Raw genomic sequence first — 23,942 nt, 5'->3', positions numbered from 1 at the left:
GTCGGTATCAACCCGTGGCAGGCCTTAAAACCCATAACAACTAATGCAGTATATGCCATAAGATGTAAGGCCTGCCACAGACTCTATGTGGGGGAGACTAGAAACGACATCACCGCGCGCATTAGACAGCATTTTTATCATATTAATAGCGGGAATGGCACCACTGTCTTGTATGCACATTTTAAACTCCACGGCCAACACAATGTGCAGAGCATGGGCCTGGAGAGCAACAGGGACTGGACCACTGTCCAGAGACGAGCGGCGGAAAGGAAATGGATCCACCTCTTAAAAACAATAGAACCTACCGGTCTTAATGAGAAATATTAGGGTGGATCCATTTCCTTCTTTTTTAATATAGCTTTTAGTGGGTTTTAGAAAATACTGACCCCCTGACCTCCCGGGGCCTCTCTTACAGGTTTTAACAGGCCGACCCTCTGCGGGCCGGGCTACCCTCCTTCTTTTAATCTTTAGCTTTTATTTTTCAAATATTGATTTTATAGCCCACTCCTCCTCTATGGGATCTTAATTTATTTATGTTTTACCTTAAATTGTCTTATGCATGTTTTAAACCCCCCCCCCCCCCCTTTTTTTAATTATGTCTATTCATTGAATTTTAAAATGTATCCAGCACTTATTGCATGTATGTTTGTTTAGCACTTTTAGATCCCTATGAGGAGATTTTGGACCCTTTAAAATCTTATTTTAGCCGACTTTTGATTTCTAAATTAGATTATTTATCTTTTAAATTAATTTATGAGGTAGAACCTGCCTGCGGAGGGCGCGCCTCGAAACACTTTTTAACAAATAACAAAAACCTTTTTTAAAGACACCTTGCCCTGTTTTATGACATTTTATTGGACCTCTCCTTGTCTTATACTTGTTTACTTTCTTATCCTCCTTTAACTTAATCAACAAAGATCCTATTATTTTATGAACTGCATTAAGATGTTTCAACAAGTGTAAATAAAGATGTATATATGTTTCTACAATTTTACTAACCCATGTATTTTTATGAGTGTGGTTTTAATGTGAATTTAAGCACTTATTTTATTTATGCACTTTTTTACATTTATTAACTAACCTTTTATCAATTTTAACACTTATTCTTTTATTTTGTAGATACATTTATACTTAACTTTCGCCAGGCCTTTTAATTCAGTTCAGGGCACTTATAAATAGGATCTTTATTTTATCTGTTTTAAATTATTTATTTTATTTATTTAGCTTTTAATTTTCTCTTTCTTAATTTCTAGGACAATGAAAGTCATTCAGCTCCTTGGTGTTTTTATCAGAGGCCCTGGGACGGGGTAGGTTTTAGCCAGCTACAGAGCTCCGCCGACCTCTCCTGCGCGGTGGTCCGGTTACCTTTTTAATTAAAACCAAATTTTAGAGTGTCTTAAGAGGGTCTTAATGAAAACCTTTTGGTTTTTAAGGAGGGTTTTAATTGCAAAGTTTTAATTACTTATTAAAACCGTGGGTCCCCCCGAGAGCCCGTGCCCCCCGTAGCGTCCTCCAGAGGACGCTGCGCTTTTACCCAGACCTAACCCTAACCCTAACCCCTAACCCTAACCCTAACCCTAACCCTATTTTCAAAAAAAACAAAAAAAGACCAAAAAAAACAAAAATATATAGATTTAACCTAACACTTACCTGTTAAAACATGAGGGGATACAGTGAGGACGCTGGCTGGACCGAGGTTCGCTACCGCCGTGGCCGGCTTGACCACCGCGGAGAGGTGCGAGCCTGGGCTTACAGCCGCAGCAGACGTCACTCTCCCCCGTACGGCCGCTCACGCTCTGGCCCGGGACAGAGGCCCTCCTACGCCTCTGTTACCCGTGGCAGGCGTGGCGAAGGCTTTCGCCAAACCTTTGACCAAGGCTACAAGCCACAATTTTTGGAAACCCGGGCTCCTTACGGACCTAGAACAAACAACACAAATAAACACAAGCAGTTCACGAGAACACAGTACAACAACAAGTACGTGAACAGCAACAGGAATGCATACAACAACAGAAACACGTACAACAACAGAAACACATACAACAACAGGAACACGTACGACAACAGGAACACATACAGCAACAGGAACACATACAACAACAGGAACACGTACAACAACACGAATAGGAACAATCAACAACAGCGTGGCGAGGAGGAACGGTCGGACGACCCCGACTTTGTTGGGAAGGTGCGTGTGATACACACCATCATTAAAACTGTCCACCACCTGAAAAACGTGTCGGCGGACGAACCTCCCTCCGCCATCGCCAAAATGGGACAGTCGCTGGCTGACAACATCAAGCCAGCGGCCCCCACTCCTCACACGCAGGCACTGATAGAGGGGAACGCTAAGAATTGGGCCTTCACCACGGTCCTGATTCTTAGAGACCACTATCAGGGGGTCATGGAGCAGGAGGTGGGGAAACTCACCCACATGTCTGCACACCACTGGCGGAGGCCCTTTGAGGTGGCTTCATCCTGGGCACGCAGAAACCTGGGTCGCCGCCTGGAGGAGGACACATTAAAGCAGACAGAGGCTCTGTTAGTGGCTGGGGTCCCACAGACCACAGACACACACACACCCACACTCACACAAGCACCCACACACACACCCACACTACCAACCACACACACACCCACACTCACACAAGCAACCACACACACACCCACACTTCCAACCACACACACACCCACACTCACAGCCCCAGTCACACAAACACCCTCACCTGCACCAACGGCGACTCAAACAGAGTGCGTGCCCCCCACCCTCATCATCCCCCCCGTCCCCCTCACCGTGACCCCTCCTCGGGACAACGTCATGGTCGTGAGGGCGGACATTGTCCCTCAGCGCCCGACTATGGTGACCTCCGTGGCCACCATGACGGAGCCTGCCCGGGGAGACTGGTCCCCGGTGATGGGAGAGGACACCCCCCTCCCCCCTGCTCCTCAGGAGACCTCACCTAAGGCCCAGAGGGCCACACGCACTCCAGCCAGGGTCGACAGACCACCAAACCCCTGTGTGTTCGAGGGCTTGGACGAAGACATCAGTCCGAGTCCTGCCCTCGTGCCACCTTCGGGCAGACTGAGGTCAGCTGTCCAAAAGAAGCTGAGTTTGGGGCCAAAAGCAGCGGCTCCTGAGAAAACAGCACCACCTAAAAAAACACAAACACAAACACACACAGACAGCACTCCACAGACACCGACATGTAGACCAAGCAGACACATAAACACAAGAAACAAAATGAAGGACTGGAACCTCAGTGTGACGAAAAAGTGGCTTATCATGGGAGACTCGAACGTCGCCAGGATCCCACCCTGCGACATCGAGGGGCTGCAGATTGACAGCTTCCCAGGGGCCACCTTCAGACACGCTGAGGCCATCCTCTCCAGGACCATCGTCTCCGCCACGGTGGAGAAGGTGATCCTGTCCTTCGGCCTAAACAATAGAGGCCAAAACATTCAGCAGACAACAATTAAACAGATGCAGGCAGCAGTGAGGGCTGCCACCAACAAATTTCCTCAGGCAGAGATTTGGGTGCCCTTAATTAATTATTCTGGGGCCCTGCCTGTCTCGGAGATGGATGCCCTCCTCCGCCTGAATGAGTACATCCAGAAAAATCAGAGACACATCCCCAAACTCCCCAACAGCTCCTTTAAAACAGTGGAGGACAAAATCCACTGGACGAAGGACACTGCTGGTCTCATGCTGCAGCATTGGGGCCAGCACTTAAACTAGAAATCCCCAGAAGCCTGCACGCACAGGAGGGGACTAAAAATGTTTTAGTTCTGGCCACAAAATTCGAACCCACAACCCCACAATTGACCCTGCTTAACAGGGGCCTAAATTTTATTCCCACTAAGGGCAGCAACAAAAATCTCATAGAACAGAGCAGATTTGACTTACAGCAATACCACAGACAATTAAAATTGGCCTCACACTTCCAAAATAAACAACAAACAGAGCCCCCTAAATTTACCCCATCCTCCACATGGACTCCCCCTGCTGGCACACTACCGCCAGAGCTCACTGCCCTCATCACAGCTGATGTCAGTCATTTTGATCAGCACTTCAGGCTCAGCCATAATGAGCCAAACCTCAGCCCTGAGGAGGTGGCTGCACTAGAGGAGCTGAAAAACAATAAAAATATTGTTATCAAGCCGGCTGATAAGGGCAGTGTAGTGGTTATTATGGACAGGGAACAGTATCTGTGGGAGGGGTATAGACAGCTTAACGATCCAAAATATTATTCTAAATTAGTGAAACCAATTTTTCCGGACACAATTAAATTAATACAAAAAATTATAGAAAACCTGTACATTAAAAAATTTATAAATTTCAAACAAAAGACTTACCTTATGGGCACACCTGAACCCAGGCCCAGGCTGTTCTATATGCTTCCCAAAATACACAAGGATCCTGCGAAATGGAGTAGGCCGCACGAAATCCCTCCAGGCAGGCCTATTGTGTCGGACTGCAGCAGTGACACATACAACACGGCTGAATACATCGACTTCTTTTTGAACCCCCTGTCCACCAAACACGACAGCTATATAAAGGACACTTACCATTTCGTGGAAATTATTAGGAGCCTTCAAATCCCGCAAAACGCCATGTTATTTACCATTGATATTGACAGCCTGTATACTAATATCGACACACAGGAGGGCATACAGGCTGTCAAAAATATATTTTATAAATTCAAAGATAAAAAGAGGCCAGACAAAGAACTAATTCAACTATTAGAGATTAATTTGACCAGAAATGATTTTGTTTTCAATTCGGACTATTTCCTCCAAATTAAAGGCACAGCCATGGGAAAGAAATTTGCCCCGGCATACGCCAACATTTTCATGGCTGAGTGGGAGACATCAGCCCTGGCCTCCTGCCAAAAGAAACCCCTCCACTACCTCAGGTATCTGGACGATATCTGGGGTGTCTGGTCCCACTCTGAGGAGGAGTTCAAAATCTTTTTACAGACCCTGAACACCCACAACCAGTCCATCACACTCAAATCCACCACCAGCTACACCTCGGTCGACTTCCTGGACACCACCACCTACAAGGGAGCGGGGTTCAGTGAAACAGGCAGGCTGGATGTGAGGGTATTTTTTAAGGAGACAGACACTCACGCTCTGCTCTTTAGAACCAGCCACCATCCCAAGCACACCTTTGCTGGGCTGGTGAAATCTCAGCTCCTGAGGTTTCATAGGATTTGTAGTGACAAAGGGGATTTTAAGCAGGCCACAAAAACGCTGTTCTCAGCTCTGGCCACTAGAGGGTACCCTCGCTCCTTTTTAAGGAAAAGTCTCAAGACTTTTCTGGAGAAAAGGCCAACACAGACCTCTCCAATCCTCCCCTTTGTCACTACATTTTCCCCGTCAACTGTGAGACTTGTGAGGGTAGTTAGGAGTCATTTTACCTCCTTTATGGCAGACACACAGGTGCTGCAGGAGAGGAGGATCATTGCAGCCTACAGAAAGAATAGGAACCTCCAGTCCTATCTAGTGAAGGCAAAACTGTCGCCTTTGTTGACCTCTGCACCCAGAGGTCACGGGCAATTTTTTAAGCACCAAACATGGCTGCAAAACTCCCAAACCAAAACAATTTTTCAGTGTCAGCTGCGGGGAAGCCCTCTCACCAGGAATTGTGTTTACCTGGTTACCTGTGCCACCTGTGGGGCAAAGTATGTTGGGGAGACAGGAAACACAATCCTGGTGAGGTTCACTCAGCACAGACATAATATTTTGAGGAAAAAGGAGACTCAGAGGCTGGTGGTGGGACACTATGTCCTCCACGGGTGGGACTCTGTCCGAGTCTCTGTTCTCGAGGCCAACCCCAGATGGAGCGTGGCCCAGAGGCGGAGGTCTGAACGCCTCTGGATCATGAGGCTGGGCACGAGACACCCACAAGGCCTCAATGAGAGGTAGGGCATGGTCTCTCTGGGGAGCTGTGATGGCCAGCGCACTGGATCGGGTCCCCTATCCCCTTCCCCTATCCCTAACCCTAACCCTTCCCCTATCCCTAACCCTAACCCTAACCCTTCCCCTATCCCTAACCCTAACCCTTCCCCTATCCCTAACCCTAACCCTAACCCTTCCCCTATCCCTAACCCTAACCCTAACCCTTCCCCTAACCCTAACCCTAACCCTTCCCCTATCCCTAACCCTAACCCTTCCCCTATCCCTAACCCTAACCCTAACCCTTAACCCCTAACCCTAACCCTAACCCGATCCCAAACCCCAACCCTAACACGCCCGTGCCTCCAGCTCTCACGTACGAGACGTGCCTGACCCTCAAATTTCCACCTAATGTAAATAATAATATAACAAAAGTAACAAAACATAATACTTACCGTACCTGAAAAGGAAACATTAATAAAAATATACACCATTATCTATACTTACCTTACCTGAAAAAGAAATATTAATATACACCTTAAAGACCTAATACTTACCTCCTATCTACAAAAACTAAATAAACTCATCGAATACAAACACCAAAATTTGAAAAAACACACCAAAACAAACAACACATAGTCAAAAATTAATTTAAATTGCAATTTTAATAAAATATAATAAATATAACCCCCAAAAAACAATTATTAAGAATCCTGCTCTCTCATTGGCTGAAATTCAAAATTCGAATCCGAAAGATGCAGAAGCAGGATCTCTGACTGTGTGTCTGCGAGGGAGGGGCCTGAGCAGAGGTGCTGAGGGGAGATACACACGTCTCTCCTCACTCTCTCTTCGCCCTTCGACCAGAGCAGACGTCTCACTAGGAGCAGACACACACACACGTCAGTTAGAGAATATAGGAGAAATAGCTTTTATTTTGTTTTGTTTTAAACAGGCGGCCTGAAGAAGACCCAGATTAGGGTCGAAACGTTGCAACAAAGCCTGTTATTTAGTTTATCTTTTTCACAACTCTTTTATTTTACAACCCAAATTGTGGTTTTATTTTATTTTCATTTTATTTTCAAAAAAAACAAAAAAAGACCAAAAAAAACAAAAATATATAGATTTAACCTAACACTTACCTGTTAAAACATGAGGGGATACAGTGAGGACGCTGGCTGGACCGAGGTTCGCTACCGCCGTGGCCGGCTTGACCACCGCGGAGAGGTTCGAGCCTGGGCTTACAGCCGCAGCAGACGTCACTCTCCCCCGTACGGCCGCTCACGCTCTGGCCCGGGACAGAGGCCCTCCTACGCCTCTGTTACCCGTGGCAGGCGTGGCGAAGGCTTTCGCCAAACCTTTGACCAAGGCTACAAGCCACAATTTTTGGAAACCCGGGCTCCTTACGGACCTAGAACAAACAACACAAATAAACACAAGCAGTTCACGAGAACACAGTACAACAACAAGTACGTGAACAGCAACAGGAATGCATACAACAACAGAAACACGTACAACAACAGAAACACATACAACAACAGGAACACGTACGACAACAGGAACACATACAGCAACAGGAACACATACAACAACAGGAACACGTACAACAACACGAATAGGAACAATCAACAACAGCGTGGCGAGGAGGAACGGTCGGACGACCCCGACTTTGTTGGGAAGGTGCGTGTGATACACACCATCATTAAAACTGTCCACCACCTGAAAAACGTGTCGGCGGACGAACCTCCCTCCGCCATCGCCAAAATGGGACAGTCGCTGGCTGACAACATCAAGCCAGCGGCCCCCACTCCTCACACGCAGGCACTGATAGAGGGGAACGCTAAGAATTGGGCCTTCACCACGGTCCTGATTCTTAGAGACCACTATCAGGGGGTCATGGAGCAGGAGGTGGGGAAACTCACCCACATGTCTGCACACCACTGGCGGAGGCCCTTTGAGGTGGCTTCATCCTGGGCACGCAGAAACCTGGGTCGCCGCCTGGAGGAGGACACATTAAAGCAGACAGAGGCTCTGTTAGTGGCTGGGGTCCCACAGACCACAGACACACACACACCCACACTCACACAAGCACCCACACACACACCCACACTACCAACCACACACACACCCACACTCACACAAGCAACCACACACACACCCACACTTCCAACCACACACACACCCACACTCACAGCCCCAGTCACACAAACACCCTCACCTGCACCAACGGCGACTCAAACAGAGTGCGTGCCCCCCACCCTCATCATCCCCCCCGTCCCCCTCACCGTGACCCCTCCTCGGGACAACGTCATGGTCGTGAGGGCGGACATTGTCCCTCAGCGCCCGACTATGGTGACCTCCGTGGCCACCATGACGGAGCCTGCCCGGGGAGACTGGTCCCCGGTGATGGGAGAGGACACCCCCCTCCCCCCTGCTCCTCAGGAGACCTCACCTAAGGCCCAGAGGGCCACACGCACTCCAGCCAGGGTCGACAGACCACCAAACCCCTGTGTGTTCGAGGGCTTGGACGAAGACATCAGTCCGAGTCCTGCCCTCGTGCCACCTTCGGGCAGACTGAGGTCAGCTGTCCAAAAGAAGCTGAGTTTGGGGCCAAAAGCAGCGGCTCCTGAGAAAACAGCACCACCTAAAAAAACACAAACACAAACACACACAGACAGCACTCCACAGACACCGACATGTAGACCAAGCAGACACATAAACACAAGAAACAAAATGAAGGACTGGAACCTCAGTGTGACGAAAAAGTGGCTTATCATGGGAGACTCGAACGTCGCCAGGATCCCACCCTGCGACATCGAGGGGCTGCAGATTGACAGCTTCCCAGGGGCCACCTTCAGACACGCTGAGGCCATCCTCTCCAGGACCATCGTCTCCGCCACGGTGGAGAAGGTGATCCTGTCCTTCGGCCTAAACAATAGAGGCCAAAACATTCAGCAGACAACAATTAAACAGATGCAGGCAGCAGTGAGGGCTGCCACCAACAAATTTCCTCAGGCAGAGATTTGGGTGCCCTTAATTAATTATTCTGGGGCCCTGCCTGTCTCGGAGATGGATGCCCTCCTCCGCCTGAATGAGTACATCCAGAAAAATCAGAGACACATCCCCAAACTCCCCAACAGCTCCTTTAAAACAGTGGAGGACAAAATCCACTGGACGAAGGACACTGCTGGTCTCATGCTGCAGCATTGGGGCCAGCACTTAAACTAGAAATCCCCAGAAGCCTGCACGCACAGGAGGGGACTAAAAATGTTTTAGTTCTGGCCACAAAATTCGAACCCACAACCCCACAATTGACCCTGCTTAACAGGGGCCTAAATTTTATTCCCACTAAGGGCAGCAACAAAAATCTCATAGAACAGAGCAGATTTGACTTACAGCAATACCACAGACAATTAAAATTGGCCTCACACTTCCAAAATAAACAACAAACAGAGCCCCCTAAATTTACCCCATCCTCCACATGGACTCCCCCTGCTGGCACACTACCGCCAGAGCTCACTGCCCTCATCACAGCTGATGTCAGTCATTTTGATCAGCACTTCAGGCTCAGCCATAATGAGCCAAACCTCAGCCCTGAGGAGGTGGCTGCACTAGAGGAGCTGAAAAACAATAAAAATATTGTTATCAAGCCGGCTGATAAGGGCAGTGTAGTGGTTATTATGGACAGGGAACAGTATCTGTGGGAGGGGTATAGACAGCTTAACGATCCAAAATATTATTCTAAATTAGTGAAACCAATTTTTCCGGACACAATTAAATTAATACAAAAAATTATAGAAAACCTGTACATTAAAAAATTTATAAATTTCAAACAAAAGACTTACCTTATGGGCACACCTGAACCCAGGCCCAGGCTGTTCTATATGCTTCCCAAAATACACAAGGATCCTGCGAAATGGAGTAGGCCGCACGAAATCCCTCCAGGCAGGCCTATTGTGTCGGACTGCAGCAGTGACACATACAACACGGCTGAATACATCGACTTCTTTTTGAACCCCCTGTCCACCAAACACGACAGCTATATAAAGGACACTTACCATTTCGTGGAAATTATTAGGAGCCTTCAAATCCCGCAAAACGCCATGTTATTTACCATTGATATTGACAGCCTGTATACTAATATCGACACACAGGAGGGCATACAGGCTGTCAAAAATATATTTTATAAATTCAAAGATAAAAAGAGGCCAGACAAAGAACTAATTCAACTATTAGAGATTAATTTGACCAGAAATGATTTTGTTTTCAATTCGGACTATTTCCTCCAAATTAAAGGCACAGCCATGGGAAAGAAATTTGCCCCGGCATACGCCAACATTTTCATGGCTGAGTGGGAGACATCAGCCCTGGCCTCCTGCCAAAAGAAACCCCTCCACTACCTCAGGTATCTGGACGATATCTGGGGTGTCTGGTCCCACTCTGAGGAGGAGTTCAAAATCTTTTTACAGACCCTGAACACCCACAACCAGTCCATCACACTCAAATCCACCACCAGCTACACCTCGGTCGACTTCCTGGACACCACCACCTACAAGGGAGCGGGGTTCAGTGAAACAGGCAGGCTGGATGTGAGGGTATTTTTTAAGGAGACAGACACTCACGCTCTGCTCTTTAGAACCAGCCACCATCCCAAGCACACCTTTGCTGGGCTGGTGAAATCTCAGCTCCTGAGGTTTCATAGGATTTGTAGTGACAAAGGGGATTTTAAGCAGGCCACAAAAACGCTGTTCTCAGCTCTGGCCACTAGAGGGTACCCTCGCTCCTTTTTAAGGAAAAGTCTCAAGACTTTTCTGGAGAAAAGGCCAACACAGACCTCTCCAATCCTCCCCTTTGTCACTACATTTTCCCCGTCAACTGTGAGACTTGTGAGGGTAGTTAGGAGTCATTTTACCTCCTTTATGGCAGACACACAGGTGCTGCAGGAGAGGAGGATCATTGCAGCCTACAGAAAGAATAGGAACCTCCAGTCCTATCTAGTGAAGGCAAAACTGTCGCCTTTGTTGACCTCTGCACCCAGAGGTCACGGGCAATTTTTTAAGCACCAAACATGGCTGCAAAACTCCCAAACCAAAACAATTTTTCAGTGTCAGCTGCGGGGAAGCCCTCTCACCAGGAATTGTGTTTACCTGGTTACCTGTGCCACCTGTGGGGCAAAGTATGTTGGGGAGACAGGAAACACAATCCTGGTGAGGTTCACTCAGCACAGACATAATATTTTGAGGAAAAAGGAGACTCAGAGGCTGGTGGTGGGACACTATGTCCTCCACGGGTGGGACTCTGTCCGAGTCTCTGTTCTCGAGGCCAACCCCAGATGGAGCGTGGCCCAGAGGCGGAGGTCTGAACGCCTCTGGATCATGAGGCTGGGCACGAGACACCCACAAGGCCTCAATGAGAGGTAGGGCATGGTCTCTCTGGGGAGCTGTGATGGCCAGCGCACTGGATCGGGTCCCCTATCCCCTTCCCCTATCCCTAACCCTAACCCTTCCCCTATCCCTAACCCTAACCCTAACCCTTCCCCTATCCCTAACCCTAACCCTTCCCCTATCCCTAACCCTAACCCTAACCCTTCCCCTATCCCTAACCCTAACCCTAACCCTTCCCCTAACCCTAACCCTAACCCTTCCCCTATCCCTAACCCTAACCCTTCCCCTATCCCTAACCCTAACCCTAACCCTTAACCCCTAACCCTAACCCTAACCCGATCCCAAACCCCAACCCTAACACGCCCGTGCCTCCAGCTCTCACGTACGAGACGTGCCTGACCCTCAAATTTCCACCTAATGTAAATAATAATATAACAAAAGTAACAAAACATAATACTTACCGTACCTGAAAAGGAAACATTAATAAAAATATACACCATTATCTATACTTACCTTACCTGAAAAAGAAATATTAATATACACCTTAAAGACCTAATACTTACCTCCTATCTACAAAAACTAAATAAACTCATCGAATACAAACACCAAAATTTGAAAAAACACACCAAAACAAACAACACATAGTCAAAAATTAATTTAAATTGCAATTTTAATAAAATATAATAAATATAACCCCCAAAAAACAATTATTAAGAATCCTGCTCTCTCATTGGCTGAAATTCAAAATTCGAATCCGAAAGATGCAGAAGCAGGATCTCTGACTGTGTGTCTGCGAGGGAGGGGCCTGAGCAGAGGTGCTGAGGGGAGATACACACGTCTCTCCTCACTCTCTCTTCGCCCTTCGACCAGAGCAGACGTCTCACTAGGAGCAGACACACACACACGTCAGTTAGAGAATATAGGAGAAATAGCTTTTATTTTGTTTTGTTTTAAACAGGCGGCCTGAAGAAGACCCAGATTAGGGTCGAAACGTTGCAACAAAGCCTGTTATTTAGTTTATCTTTTTCACAACTCTTTTATTTTACAACCCAAATTGTGGTTTTATTTTATTTTCATTTTATTTTCAAAAAAAACAAAAAAAGACCAAAAAAAACAAAAATATATAGATTTAACCTAACACTTACCTGTTAAAACATGAGGGGATACAGTGAGGACGCTGGCTGGACCGAGGTTCGCTACCGCCGTGGCCGGCTTGACCACCGCGGAGAGGTGCGAGCCTGGGCTTACAGCCGCAGCAGACGTCACTCTCCCCCGTACGGCCGCTCACGCTCTGGCCCGGGACAGAGGCCCTCCTACGCCTCTGTTACCCGTGGCAGGCGTGGCGAAGGCTTTCGCCAAACCTTTGACCAAGGCTACAAGCCACAATTTTTGGAAACCCGGGCTCCTTACGGACCTAGAACAAACAACACAAATAAACACAAGCAGTTCACGAGAACACAGTACAACAACAAGTACGTGAACAGCAACAGGAATGCATACAACAACAGAAACACGTACAACAACAGAAACACATACAACAACAGGAACACGTACGACAACAGGAACACATACAGCAACAGGAACACATACAACAACAGGAACACGTACAACAACACGAATAGGAACAATCAACAACAGCGTGGCGAGGAGGAACGGTCGGACGACCCCGACTTTGTTGGGAAGGTGCGTGTGATACACACCATCATTAAAACTGTCCACCACCTGAAAAACGTGTCGGCGGACGAACCTCCCTCCGCCATCGCCAAAATGGGACAGTCGCTGGCTGACAACATCAAGCCAGCGGCCCCCACTCCTCACACGCAGGCACTGATAGAGGGGAACGCTAAGAATTGGGCCTTCACCACGGTCCTGATTCTTAGAGACCACTATCAGGGGGTCATGGAGCAGGAGGTGGGGAAACTCACCCACATGTCTGCACACCACTGGCGGAGGCCCTTTGAGGTGGCTTCATCCTGGGCACGCAGAAACCTGGGTCGCCGCCTGGAGGAGGACACATTAAAGCAGACAGAGGCTCTGTTAGTGGCTGGGGTCCCACAGACCACAGACACACACACACCCACACTCACACAAGCACCCACACACACACCCACACTACCAACCACACACACACCCACACTCACACAAGCAACCACACACACACCCACACTTCCAACCACACACACACCCACACTCACAGCCCCAGTCACACAAACACCCTCACCTGCACCAACGGCGACTCAAACAGAGTGCGTGCCCCCCACCCTCATCATCCCCCCCGTCCCCCTCACCGTGACCCCTCCTCGGGACAACGTCATGGTCGTGAGGGCGGACATTGTCCCTCAGCGCCCGACTATGGTGACCTCCGTGGCCACCATGACGGAGCCTGCCCGGGGAGACTGGTCCCCGGTGATGGGAGAGGACACCCCCCTCCCCCCTGCTCCTCAGGAGACCTCACCTAAGGCCCAGAGGGCCACACGCACTCCAGCCAGGGTCGACAGACCACCAAACCCCTGTGTGTTCGAGGGCTTGGACGAAGACATCAGTCCGAGTCCTGCCCTCGTGCCACCTTCGGGCAGACTGAGGTCAGCTGTCCAAAAGAAGCTGAGTTTGGGGCCAAAAGCAGCGGCTCCTGAGAAAACAGCACCACCTAAAAAAACACAAACACAAACACACACAGACAGCACTCCACAGACACCGACATGTAGACCAAGCAGACACATAAACACAAGAAACAAAATGAAGGACTGGAACCTCAGTGTGACGAAAAAGTGGCTTATCATGGGAGACTCGAACGTCGCCAGGATCCCACCCTGCGACATCGAGGGGCTGCAGATTGACAGCTTCCCAGGGGCCACCTTCAGACACGCTGAGGCCATCCTCTCCAGGACCATCGTCTCCGCCACGGTGGAGAAGGTGATCCTGTCCTTCGGCCTAAACAATAGAGGCCAAAACATTCAGCAGACAACAATTAAACAGATGCAGGCAGCAGTGAGGGCTGCCACCAACAAATTTCCTCAGGCAGAGATTTGGGTGCCCTTAATTAATTATTCTGGGGCCCTGCCTGTCTCGGAGATGGATGCCCTCCTCCGCCTGAATGAGTACATCCAGAAAAATCAGAGACACATCCCCAAACTCCCCAACAGCTCCTTTAAAACAGTGGAGGACAAAATCCACTGGACGAAGGACACTGCTGGTCTCATGCTGCAGCATTGGGGCCAGCACTTAAACTAGAAATCCCCAGAAGCCTGCACGCACAGGAGGGGACTAAAAATGTTTTAGTTCTGGCCACAAAATTCGAACCCACAACCCCACAATTGACCCTGCTTAACAGGGGCCTAAATTTTATTCCCACTATGGGCAGCAACAAAAATCTCATAGAACAGAGCAGATTTGACTTACAGCAATACCACAGACAATTAAAATTGGCCTCACACTTCCAAAATAAACAACAAACAGAGCCCCCTAAATTTACCCCATCCTCCACATGGACTCCCCCTGCTGGCACACTACCGCCAGAGCTCACTGCCCTCATCACAGCTGATGTCAGTCATTTTGATCAGCACTTCAGGCTCAGCCATAATGAGCCAAACCTCAGCCCTGAGGAGGTGGCTGCACTAGAGGAGCTGAAAAACAATAAAAATATTGTTATCAAGCCGGCTGATAAGGGCAGTGTAGTGGTTATTATGGACAGGGAACAGTATCTGTGGGAGGGGTATAGACAGCTTAACGATCCAAAATATTATTCTAAATTAGTGAAACCAATTTTTCCGGACACAATTAAATTAATACAAAAAATTATAGAAAACCTGTACATTAAAAAATTTATAAATTTCAAACAAAAGACTTACCTTATGGGCACACCTGAACCCAGGCCCAGGCTGTTCTGATATCAGATATGCTTCCCAAAATACACAAGGATCCTGCGAAATGGAGTAGGCCGCACGAAATCCCTCCAGGCAGGCCTATTGTGTCGGACTGCAGCAGTGACACATACAACACGGCTGAATACATCGACTTCTTTTTGAACCCCCTGTCCACCAAACACGACAGCTATATAAAGGACACTTACCATTTCGTGGAAATTATTAGGAGCCTTCAAATCCCGCAAAACGCCATGTTATTTACCATTGATATTGACAGCCTGTATACTAATATCGACACACAGGAGGGCATACAGGCTGTCAAAAATATATTTTATAAATTCAAAGATAAAAAGAGGCCAGACAAAGAACTAATTCAACTATTAGAGATTAATTTGACCAGAAACGATTTTGTTTTCAATTCGGACTATTTCCTCCAAATTAAAGGCACAGCCATGGGAAAGAAATTTGCCCCGGCATACGCCAACATTTTCATGGCTGAGTGGGAGACATCAGCCCTGGCCTCCTGCCAAAAGAAACCCCTCCATTACCTCAGATATCTGGACGATATCTGGGGTGTCTGGCCCCACTCAGAGGAGGATTTCCAAGTTTTTTTACAGACCCTGAACACCCACAACCAGTCCATCACCCTCAAATCCACCACCAGCTACACCTCGGTCGACTTCCTGGACACCACCACCTACAAGGGAGCGGGGTTCAGTGAAACAGGCAGGCTGGATGTGAGGGTATTTTTTAAGGAGACAGACACTCACGCTCTGCTCTTTAGAACCAGCCACCATCCCAAGCACACCTTTGCTGGGCTGGTGAAATCTCAGCTCCTGAGGTTTCATAGGATTTGTAGTGACAAAGGGGATTTTAAGCAGGCCACAAAAACGCTGTTCTCAGCTCTGGCCACTAGAGGGTACCCTCGCTCCTTTTTAAGGAAAAGTCTCAAGACTTTTCTGGAGAAAAGGCCAACACAGACCTCTCCAATCCTCCCCTTTGTCACTACATTTTCCCCGTCAACTGTGAAGCTTGTGAGGGTCATTAGGGGTCATTTCACCTCCTTTATGGCAGACACACAGGGGCTGCAGGAGAGGAGGATCATTGCAGCCTTTAGAAAAAATAGGAATCTCCAATCCTATCTAGTGAAGGCTAAACTGCCGTCTCTGTTGACCTCTGCACCCAGAGGTCACAGACAATTTTTCAAGCACCAGACATGGCTGCAAAACAAACACACAAAAACAATTTTTCACTGTCAGCTGCGGGGAAGCCCTCTCACCAGGAATTGTGTTTACCTGATTACCTGTGCCACCTGTGGGGCAAAGTATGTTGGGGAGACAGGAAACACAATCCTGGTGAGGTTCACTCAGCACAGACATAATATTTTAAGGAAGAAGGAGACTCAGAGGCTGGTGGTGGGACACTACGTCCTCCACGGATGGGACGCGGTCCGTGTCTCTGTCCTGGAGGCCAACCCCAGATGGAGCGTGGCTCAGAGGCGGAGGTCCGAACGCCTCTGGATTATGAGGCTGGGCACGCGACATCCCCACGGCCTCAATGAGAAGTAGGGCATGGTCTCTCTGGGGAGCTGTGATGGCCAGCGCACTGGATCGGGTCCCCTATCCCTAACCCTAACCCCTAACCCTAACCCTTCCCCTATCCCTAACCCTAACCCTAACCCTAACCCTTCCCCTATCCCTAACCCTAACCCTTCCCCTATCCCTAACCCTAACCCTAACCCTTCCCCTATCCCTAACCCTAACCCTTCCCCTAACCCTAACCCTAACCTTTCCCCTATCCCTAACCCTAACCCTAACCCTTCCCCTAACCCTAACCCTAACCCTTCCCCTATCCCTAACCCTAACCCTTCCCCTAACCCTAACCTCTAACCCCTAACCCTAACCCGATCCCAAACCCCAACCCTAACACGCCCGTGCCTCCAGCTCTCACGTACGAGACCTGCCTGACCCTCAAATTTCCACCTAATCTAAATAACAATAAATAATAAAACAATACTTACCATACCTGGAAAATAAACATTATTAACATAAATATACACCCTATTAACAATACTTACCTTTACCTGAAAAATAAATGTTAATTTACACCCTAAATAACAAAATACTCACGTCCATCTATAAAAACTACATAAACTCATCAAATACAAACGCCAAAATTTGAAAAAAGCACATCAAAACAAACAACACATAGTCAAAAATTATTTACAACTACAATTTTAATAAAATATAATAAATATAACCACAAAAAACAATTATTAAAAATCCTGCTCTCCCATTGGCTGATATTCAAATTCAAATTCGAAGGATGCAGAGCAGGACTCTCTGACTGTGTGTCTGCGAGGGAGGGGCCTGAGCAGAGGTGCTGGGGGGAGATACACACGTCTCTCCTCACTCTCTCTTCGCCCTTCGAACAGAGCAGACGTCTCACTAGGAGCAGACACACACACGCGTCAGTTAGAGAATATAGGAGAAATAGCTTTTATTTTGTTTTGTTTTAAACAGGCTGCCTGAAGAAGACCCAGATTAGGGTCGAAACGTTGCAACAAAGCCTGTTATTTAGTTTATCTTTTTCACAACTCTTTTATTTTACAACCCAAATTGTGGTTTTATTTTATTTTCATTTTATTTTCAAAAAAAACAAAAAAAGACCAAAAAAAACAAAAATATATAGATTTAACCTAAACACTTACCTGTTAAAACATGAGGGGATACAGTGAGGACGCTGGCTGGACCGAGGTTCGCTACCGCCGTGGCCGGCTTGACCACCGCGGAGAGGTGCGAGCCTGGGCTTACAGCCGCAGCAGACGTCACTCTCCCCCGTACGGCCGCTCACGCTCTGGCCCGGGACAGAGGCCCTCCTACGCCTCTGTTACCCGTGGCAGGCGTGGCGAAGGCTTTCGCCAAACCTTTGACCAAGGCTACAAGCCACAATTTTTGGAAACCCGGGCTCCTTACGGACCTAGAACAAACAACACAAATAAACACAAGCAGTTCACGAAGACACAGTACAACAACAAGTACGTGAACAGCAACAGAAATGCATACAACAACAGAAACACGTACAACAACAGAAATACATACAACAACAGAAACACATACAACAACAGGAACACGTACGACAACAGGAACACATACAGCAACAGGAACACGTACAACAACAGGAACACGTACAACAACACGAATAGGAACAATCAACAACAGCGTGGCGAGGAGGAACGGTCGGACGACCCCGACTTTGTTGGGAAGGTGCGGGTGATACACACCATCATTAAAACTGTCCACCACCTGAAAAACGTGTCGGCGGACGAACCTCCCTCTGCCATCGCCAAAATGGGACAGTCGCTGGCTGACAACATCAAGCCAGCGGCCCCCACTCCTCACACGCAGGCACTGATAGAGGGGAACGCTAAGAATTGGGCCTTCACCACGGTCCTGATTCTTAGAGACCACTATCAGGGGGTCATGGAGCAGGAGGTGGGGAAACTCACCCACATGTCTGCACACCACTGGCGGAGGCCCTTTGAGGTGGCTTCATCCTGGGCCCGCAGAAACCTGGGTCGCCGCCTGGAGGAGGACACATTAAAGCAGACAGAGGCTCTGTTAGTGGCTGGGGTCCCACAGACCACAGACACACACACACCCACACTCACACAAGCACCCACACACACACCCACACTACCAACCACACACACACCCACACTCACACAAGCAACCACACACACACCCACACTTCCAACCACACACACACAGACACCCACACTCACAGCTCCAGTCACACAAACACCCTCACCTGCACCAACGGCGACTCAAACAGAGTGCGTGCCCCCCACCCTCATCATCCCCCCCGTCCCCCTCACCGTGACCCCTCCTCGGGACAACGTCATGGTCGTGAGGGCGGACATTGTCCCTCAGCGCCCGACTATGGTGACCTCCGTGGCCACCATGACGGAGCCTGCCCGGGGAGACTGGTCCCCGGTGATGGGAGAGGACACCCCCCTCCCCCCTGCTCCTCAGGAGACCTCACCTAAGGCCCAGAGGGCCACACGCACTCCAGCCAGGGTCGACAGACCACCAAACCCCTGTGTGTTCGAGGGCTTGGACGAAGACATCAGTCCGAGTCCTGCCCTCGTGCCACCTTCGGGCAGACTGAGGTCAGCTGTCCAAAAGAAGCTGAGTTTGGGGCCAAAAGCAGCGGCTCCTGAACAAACAGCACCACCTAAAAAAACACAAACACAAACACACACAGACAGCACTCCACAGACACCGACATGTAGACCAAGCAGACACATAAACACAAGAAACAAAATGAAGGACTGGAACCTCAGTGTGACGAAAAAGTGGCTTATCATGGGAGACTCGAACGTCGCCAGGATCCCACCCTGCGACATCGAGGGGCTGCAGATCGACAGCTTCCCAGGGGCCACCTTCAGACACGCTGAGGCCATCCTCTCCAGGACCATCGTCTCCGCCACGGTGGAGAAGGTGATCCTGTCCTTCGGCCTAAACAATAGAGGCCAAAACATTCAGCAGACAACAATTAAACAGATGCAGGCAGCAGTGAGGGCTGCCACCAACAAATTTCCTCAGGCGGAGATTTGGGTGCCCTTAATTAATTATTCTGGAGCCCTGCCTGTCTCGGAGATGGATGCCCTCCTCCGCCTGAATGAGTACATCCAGAAAAATCAGAGACACATCCCCAAACTCCCCAACAGCTCCTTTAAAACAGTGGAGGACAAAATCCACTGGACGAAGGACACTGCTGGTCTCATGCTGCAGCATTGGGGCCAGCACTTAAACTAGAAATCCCCAGAAGCCTGCACGCACAGGAGGGGACTAAAAATGTTTTAGTTCTGGCCACAAAATTCGAACCCACAACCCCACAATTGACCCTGCTTAACAGGGGCCTAAATTTTATTCCCACTAAGGGCAGCAACAAAAATCTCATAGAACAGAGCAGATTTGACTTACAGCAATACCACAGACAATTAAAATTGGCCTCACACTTCCAAAATAAACAACAAACAGAGCCCCCTAAATTTACCCCATCCTCCACATGGACTCCCCCTGCTGGCACACTACCGCCAGAGCTCACTGCCCTCATCACAGCTGATGTCAGTCATTTTGATCAGCACTTCAGGCTCAGCCATAATGAGCCAAACCTCAGCCCTGAGGAGGTGGCTGCACTAGAGGAGCTGAAAAACAATAAAAATATTGTTATCAAGCCGGCTGATAAGGGCAGTGTAGTGGTTATTATGGACAGGGAACAGTATCTGTGGGAGGGGTATAGACAGCTTAACGATCCAAAATATTATTCTAAATTAGTGAAACCAATTTTTCCGGACACAATTAAATTAATACAAAAAATTATAGAAAACCTGTACATTAAAAAATTTATAAATTTCAAACAAAAGACTTACCTTATGGGCACACCTGAACCCAGGCCCAGGCTGTTCTATATGCTTCCCAAAATACACAAGGATCCTGCGAAATGGAGTAGGCCGCACGAAATCCCTCCAGGCAGGCCTATTGTGTCGGACTGCAGCAGTGACACATACAACACGGCTGAATACATCGACTTCTTTTTGAACCCCCTGTCCACCAAACACGACAGCTATATAAAGGACACTTACCATTTCGTGGAAATTATTAGGAGCCTTCAAATCCCGCAAAACGCCATGTTATTTACCATTGATATTGACAGCCTGTATACTAATATCGACACACAGGAGGGCATACAGGCTGTCAAAAATATATTTTATAAATTCAAAGATAAAAAGAGGCCAGACAAAGAACTAATTCAACTATTAGAGATTAATTTGACCAGAAACGATTTTGTTTTCAATTCGGACTATTTCCTCCAAATTAAAGGCACAGCCATGGGAAAGAAATTTGCCCCGGCATACGCCAACATTTTCATGGCTGAGTGGGAGACATCAGCCCTGGCCTCCTGCCAAAAGAAACCCCTCCATTACCTCAGATATCTGGACGATATCTGGGGTGTCTGGCCCCACTCAGAGGAGGATTTCCAAGTTTTTTTACAGACCCTGAACACCCACAACCAGTCCATCACCCTCAAATCCACCACCAGCTACACCTCGGTCGACTTCCTGGACACCACCACCTACAAGGGAGCGGGGTTCAGTGAAACAGGCAGGCTGGATGTGAGGGTATTTTTTAAGGAGACAGACACTCACGCTCTGCTCTTTAGAACCAGCCACCATCCCAAGCACACCTTTGCTGGGCTGGTGAAATCTCAGCTCCTGAGGTTTCATAGGATTTGTAGTGACAAAGGGGATTTTAAGCAGGCCACAAAAACGCTGTTCTCAGCTCTGGCCACTAGAGGGTACCCTCGCTCCTTTTTAAGGAAAAGTCTCAAGACTTTTCTGGAGAAAAGGCCAACACAGACCTCTCCAATCCTCCCCTTTGTCACTACATTTTCCCCGTCAACTGTGAAGCTTGTGAGGGTCATTAGGGGTCATTTCACCTCCTTTATGGCAGACACACAGGGGCTGCAGGAGAGGAGGATCATTGCAGCCTTTAGAAAAAATAGGAATCTCCAATCCTATCTAGTGAAGGCTAAACTGCCGTCTCTGTTGACCTCTGCACCCAGAGGTCACAGACAATTTTTCAAGCACCAGACATGGCTGCAAAACAAACACACAAAAACAATTTTTCACTGTCAGCTGCGGGGAAGCCCTCTCACCAGGAATTGTGTTTACCTGATTACCTGTGCCACCTGTGGGGCAAAGTATGTTGGGGAGACAGGAAACACAATCCTGGTGAGGTTCACTCAGCACAGACATAATATTTTAAGGAAGAAGGAGACTCAGAGGCTGGTGGTGGGACACTACGTCCTCCACGGATGGGACGCGGTCCGTGTCTCTGTCCTGGAGGCCAACCCCAGATGGAGCGTGGCTCAGAGGCGGAGGTCCGAACGCCTCTGGATTATGAGGCTGGGCACGCGACATCCCCACGGCCTCAATGAGAAGTAGGGCATGGTCTCTCTGGGGAGCTGTGATGGCCAGCGCACTGGATCGGGTCCCCTATCCCTAACCCTAACCCCTAACCCTAACCCTTCCCCTATCCCTAACCCTAACCCTAACCCTAACCCTTCCCCTATCCCTAACCCTAACCCTTCCCCTATCCCTAACCCTAACCCTAACCCTTCCCCTATCCCTAACCCTAACCCTTCCCCTAACCCTAACCCTAACCTTTCCCCTATCCCTAACCCTAACCCTAACCCTTCCCCTAACCCTAACCCTAACCCTTCCCCTATCCCTAACCCTAACCCTTCCCCTAACCCTAACCTCTAACCCCTAACCCTAACCCGATCCCAAACCCCAACCCTAACACGCCCGTGCCTCCAGCTCTCACGTACGAGACCTGCCTGACCCTCAAATTTCCACCTAATCTAAATAACAATAAATAATAAAACAATACTTACCATACCTGGAAAATAAACATTATTAACATAAATATACACCCTATTAACAATACTTACCTTTACCTGAAAAATAAATGTTAATTTACACCCTAAATAACAAAATACTCACGTCCATCTATAAAAACTACATAAACTCATCAAATACAAACGCCAAAATTTGAAAAAAGCACATCAAAACAAACAACACATAGTCAAAAATTATTTACAACTACAATTTTAATAAAATATAATAAATATAACCACAAAAAACAATTATTAAAAATCCTGCTCTCCCATTGGCTGATATTCAAATTCAAATTCGAAGGATGCAGAGCAGGACTCTCTGACTGTGTGTCTGCGAGGGAGGGGCCTGAGCAGAGGTGCTGGGGGGAGATACACACGTCTCTCCTCACTCTCTCTTCGCCCTTCGAACAGAGCAGACGTCTCACTAGGAGCAGACACACACACGCGTCAGTTAGAGAATATAGGAGAAATAGCTTTTATTTTGTTTTGTTTTAAACAGGCTGCCTGAAGAAGACCCAGATTAGGGTCGAAACGTTGCAACAAAGCCTGTTATTTAGTTTATCTTTTTCACAACTCTTTTATTTTACAACCCAAATTGTGGTTTTATTTTATTTTCATTTTATTTTCAAAAAAAACAAAAAAAGACCAAAAAAAACAAAAATATATAGATTTAACCTAACACTTACCTGTTTAAACATGAGGGGATACAGTGAGGACGCTGGCTGGACCGAGGTTCGCTACCGCCGTGGCCGGCTTGACCACCGCGGAGAGGTGCGAGCCTGGGCTTACAGCCGCAGCAGACGTCACTCTCCCCCGTACGGCCGCTCACGCTCTGGCCCGGGACAGAGGCCCTCCTACGCCTCTGTTACCCGTGGCAGGCGTGGCGAAGGCTTTCGCCAAACCTTTGACCAAGGCTACAAGCCACAATTTTTGGAAACCCGGGCTCCTTACGGACCTAGAACAAACAACACAAATAAACACAAGCAGTTCACGAAGACACAGTACAACAACAAGTACGTGAACAGCAACAGAAATGCATACAACAACAGAAACACGTACAACAACAGAAATACATACAACAACAGAAACACATACAACAACAGGAACACGTACGACAACAGGAACACATACAGCAACAGGAACACGTACAACAACAGGAACACGTACAACAACACGAATAGGAACAATCAACAACAGCGTGGCGAGGAGGAACGGTCGGACGACCCCGACTTTGTTGGGAAGGTGCGGGTGATACACACCATCATTAAAACTGTCCACCACCTGAAAAACGTGTCGGCGGACGAACCTCCCTCTGCCATCGCCAAAATGGGAC

This window comes from Symphodus melops (assembly GCF_947650265.1).
Source record: "Symphodus melops genome assembly, chromosome: 22".
In the NCBI taxonomy this organism is placed as follows: Eukaryota; Metazoa; Chordata; class Actinopteri; order Labriformes; family Labridae; genus Symphodus; species Symphodus melops.
This window is presented reverse-complemented; position numbering follows the sequence as displayed.